A 5,000-nucleotide genomic window follows, 5' to 3' on the forward strand; every position below is an offset into this window, starting at 1 on the left:
CAATACTGCCTCCTCTCACAGCACACAAACAATGGCAGGAATGAAAGACACAGGTCTGCCACAAGCATGGAATGAGAGCGCCGCCTGTCATGAGCCAAAGGTGCATCCTGACGTGGCAAATCAGATGATGCCGCAGGCATCCACTTACTATAATCACAATCAACAAACCGGCCGCCCCGCCCCCCATTAAACCTTTCCTTACAACAATGTGTACTGTAACCTAACCTATATCGTACCTTAACCTAACCTATATCGTACCTTAACCTAACCTATATCGTACCTTAACCTAACCTATATCGTACCTTAACCTAACCTATATCGTACCTTAACCTAACCTATATCGTACCTTAACCTAACCTATATCGTACCGTAACCTAACCTATATCGTACCGTAACCTAACCTATATCGTACCGTAACCTAACCTATATCGTACCGTAACCTAACCTATATCGTACCGTAACCTAACCTACATCGTACCGTAACCTAACCTACATCGTACCGTAACCTAACCTACATCGTACCGTAACCTAACCTACATCGTACCGTAACCTAACCTATATCGTACCGTAACCTAACCTATATCGTACCGTAACCTAACCTATATCGTACCGTAACCTAACCTATATCGTACCGTAACCTAACCTATATCGTACCGTAACCTAACCTATATCGTACCGTAACCTAACCTATATCGTACCGTAACCTAACCTATATCGTACCGTAACCTAACCTATATCGTACCGTAACCTAACCTATATCGTACCGTAACCTAACCTACGTCGTACCGTAACCTAACCTACGTCGTACCGTAACCTAACCTACGTCGTACCGTAACCTAACCTACGTCGTACCTTAACCTAACCTACGTCGTACCTTAACCTAACCTATGTCGTACCTTAACCTAACCTATGTCGTACCTTAACCTAACCTATGTCGTACCTTAACCTAACCTATGTCGTACCTTAACCTAACCTATGTCGTACCTTAACCTAACCTATGTCGTACCTTAACCTAACCTGTATTGCGCCTTAACCTAACCTGTATTGCGCCTTAACCTAACCTGTATTGCGCCTTAACCTAACCTGTATTGCGCCTTAACCTAACCTGTATTGCGCCTTAACCTAACCTGTATTGCGCCTTAACCTAACCTGTATTGCGCCTTAACCTAACCTATATTGCGCCTTAACCTAACCTATATTGCGCCTTAACCTAACCTATATTGCGCCTTAACGTAACCTATATTGCGCCTTAACGTAACCTATATTGCGCCTTAACGTAACCTATATTGCGCCTTAACGTAACCTATATTGCGCCTTAACGTAACCTATATTGCGCCTTAATGTAACCTATATTGCGCCTTAATGAAACCTATATTGCGCCTTAGCCTAACCCACATTGCGCCGTAACGTAACCCACATTGCCCCTTAACGTAACCCACATTGCGCCGTAACGTAACCCACATTGCCCCTTAACGTAACCCACATTGCGCCGTAACGTAACCGATATTGTGCTGTAACCCAACACACGTTGGGCCTTAACCCAACACACGTTGGGCCTTAACCCAACACACGTTGGGCCTTAACCCAACACACGTTGGGCCTTAACCCAACACACGTTGGGCCTTAACCCAACACACGTTGGGCCTTAACCTGCTCTGTAATTGTCATACGACGCGTTAAATTAGTGTAGTGTTGCCTAACTGCAACCCCCGCAATATAGTTTGCTACTCGCACTGCCCGGTCCCCAGTGTATCGCTTCATGTTAAACACCTTGCAGCTATACACTGTAATGTGGATGGCAGCAGGACGTACATGCTCAATGCCCTTTGCAGTTGTTCATTGGCATTTGCAGTTGTTCATTGGCATTTGCATGGCGAAGCACTTAGCCTACGCTGTGGTACGGCCTGTGTCAACTGTCCGCTGATGTTGTACGTCCAAATCACACACTGTACTGCACATTGGTCCTCATGTACTGAATGATACATCGTGGTACATGTGACCGTACAACGACTGCGCCAACAACGGCGAACCATGCGGTCCAAATGTTGTGCACTCAGCTACGTGTCGTCTCCCTATAAGAGCTGGATTGCAGTGTGGTATGCCCTGGATGGCGATCAGCATGAGCCGTCTGTTGATGTAGTGGCGCGTGTTGTCAGACGTAGTCGTCTCTTCTCACACACCGTGATAGCATGGTGCACTGCGTTCCACATCTGCGACATGCGACAGAGGCCGGTTGACAGTCGTTCGCGCAATGGACATCGCATACGTACGGGGGCCACCTTCCACGTGTTCGCGAAGCGTGCACATGTTGTTGCGTGTATGTGGGCAGACATAGTGTGTCGTGACACCTGACACAGGCATGCAACAATCGTTGAATTTGCAAATGGCGATGGACGCCTACGTTTGCTGGTGACGTTACGCAAATGAACAACTGGTAAACCGTTGTGGTGCGGTTGTTCTCGCTAGAGGTGAATCAGTGATGGCGACGATCGGTTGAGCTACCAACCGGTTGTTCCAGCGATACCCACCATGCCCACGAACGTGAATGGCATCTGGGTGTGAAGCGATACGCGGCGGTGGCTGGGTGGGACCGTCCCCGGCCGGTGAGGGGGGGCCTCCCGGCGTGCTGGCCGCGCGGTGCGTGGGCGCACGCGCTACAGCCGGCTGGTGGGGGCGGCCAGTGGCAGGCGCGCCGGCCGACGGAGGCGGCAGGCGGCGCAGCTGCGCGCCGGCGCACCCTGCACGCGGCGCCGTGCGGCCAAAGTAGGTCCTCGCGGGCCCGGTGCGAAGCGCGGTGGACATCTGCAGTGTGCTGGTCCGATTGAGGACTGTGTGCGCTGAGGATGCGCCGCCGCCCGGCGCTCGGCGCCGCGACGCCGTCTGCTGCTCGGTCGCCTCTGCGGTTCTCGCAGGTGGTTTGTATCGCAGCTGTGCGGACGTGTTGGCGCGTGCGCTGTGCTGGGAGAGTTCGCTTCGGCACCCAAGTGGGGCTTTTGTCCTTCTGTGGCGCTGGCGTTGGAGCTGCCGGTCACCGTAGGTGGCGCGTGTTGTCTCCCGCCGGCAATGCCACGACAGCACGCTCCCGGGCCTCTGTCGGCAGCGGCAAGCTCAGTTGGGAGCACGGGTGGTCGCACCTAAAGCGTCTACTCGCCAAACTCCGGGCGATTGCGCCTCTCTCGAACCCGACCAAGTACTTAGGACGGCGCTGCGCGCCGCCGGGACCTGAGAGGGTTTCGAGGTGTATGGTGCAGGGGAGCTCAGCCTCCTCCTGTTTGCAGAATAATTGAGCGGACGCTTGCGTGTTCGCGCGGGCCCCCGGGACACACTCCCGGGCGGCCGGCTGCTCAGCTCTAGTTGACGCAGCTCCCTGGTTGATCCTGCCAGTAGTCATATGCTTGTCTCAAAGATTAAGCCATGCATGTCTCAGTACAAGCCGCATTAAGGTGAAACCGCGAATGGCTCATTAAATCAGTTATGGTTCCTTAGATCGTACCCACGTTACTTGGATAACTGTGGTAATTCTAGAGCTAATACATGCAAACAGAGTCCCGACCAGAGATGGAAGGGACGCTTTTATTAGATCAAAACCAATCGGTCGGCTCGTCCGGTCCGTTTGCCTTGGTGACTCTGAATAACTTTGGGCTGATCGCACGGTCCTCGTACCGGCGACGCATCTTTCAAATGTCTGCCTTATCAACTGTCGATGGTAGGTTCTGCGCCTACCATGGTTGTAACGGGTAACGGGGAATCAGGGTTCGATTCCGGAGAGGGAGCCTGAGAAACGGCTACCACATCCAAGGAAGGCAGCAGGCGCGCAAATTACCCACTCCCGGCACGGGGAGGTAGTGACGAAAAATAACGATACGGGACTCATCCGAGGCCCCGTAATCGGAATGAGTACACTTTAAATCCTTTAACGAGTATCTATTGGAGGGCAAGTCTGGTGCCAGCAGCCGCGGTAATTCCAGCTCCAATAGCGTATATTAAAGTTGTTGCGCTTAAAAAGCTCGTAGTTGGATTTGTGTCCCACGCTGTTGGTTCACCGCCCGTCGGTGTTTAACTGGCATGTATCGTGGGACGTCCTGCCGGTGGGGCGAGCTGAAGGCGTGCGACGCGCCTCGTGCGTGCTCGTGCGTCCCGAGGCGGACCCCGTTGCAATCCTACCAGGGTGCTCTTGAGTGAGTGTCTCGGTGGGCCGGCACGTTTACTTTGAACAAATTAGAGTGCTTAAAGCAGGCAAGCCCGCCTGAATACTGTGTGCATGGAATAATGGAATAGGACCTCGGTTCTATTTTGTTGGTTTTCGGAACCCGAGGTAATGATTAATAGGGACAGGCGGGGGCATTCGTATTGCGACGTTAGAGGTGAAATTCTTGGATCGTCGCAAGACGAACAGAAGCGAAAGCATTTGCCAAGTATGTTTTCATTAATCAAGAACGAAAGTTAGAGGTTCGAAGGCGATCAGATACCGCCCTAGTTCTAACCATAAACGATGCCAGCCAGCGATCCGCCGCAGTTCCTCCGATGACTCGGCGGGCAGCCTCCGGGAAACCAAAGCTTTTGGGTTCCGGGGGAAGTATGGTTGCAAAGCTGAAACTTAAAGGAATTGACGGAAGGGCACCACCAGGAGTGGAGCCTGCGGCTTAATTTGACTCAACACGGGAAACCTCACCAGGCCCGGACACCGGAAGGATTGACAGATTGATAGCTCTTTCTTGATTCGGTGGGTGGTGGTGCATGGCCGTTCTTAGTTGGTGGAGCGATTTGTCTGGTTAATTCCGATAACGAACGAGACTCTAGCCTGCTAACTAGTCGCGTGACATCCTTCGTGCTGTCAGCGATTACTTTTCTTCTTAGAGGGACAGGCGGCTTCTAGCCGCACGAGATTGAGCAATAACAGGTCTGTGATGCCCTTAGATGTTCTGGGCCGCACGCGCGCTACACTGAAGGAATCAGCGTGTCTTCCTAGGCCGAAAGGTCGGGGTAACCCGCTGAACCTC

At 52.5% G+C, this 5,000-nt stretch overlaps 1 non-coding gene across 1 annotated transcript in view; it reads left to right on the top strand.

Moving 5' to 3' along the window:
* The first annotated feature begins 3,364 nt into the window (after positions 1-3,364).
* The window catches only part of LOC124575219, a 1,910-nt gene continuing 274 nt past the window's right edge, over positions 3,365-5,000 (top strand). The window contains exon 1 of the ribosomal RNA XR_006972345.1: positions 3,365-5,000. This exon is cut by the window's right edge and continues 274 nt beyond it. This is a non-coding gene — a ribosomal RNA (small subunit ribosomal RNA).

The sequence above is a fragment of the Schistocerca americana genome, unplaced genomic scaffold, assembly GCF_021461395.2.
Source record: "Schistocerca americana isolate TAMUIC-IGC-003095 unplaced genomic scaffold, iqSchAmer2.1 HiC_scaffold_228, whole genome shotgun sequence".
NCBI lineage: Eukaryota > Metazoa > Arthropoda > Insecta > Orthoptera > Acrididae > Schistocerca > Schistocerca americana.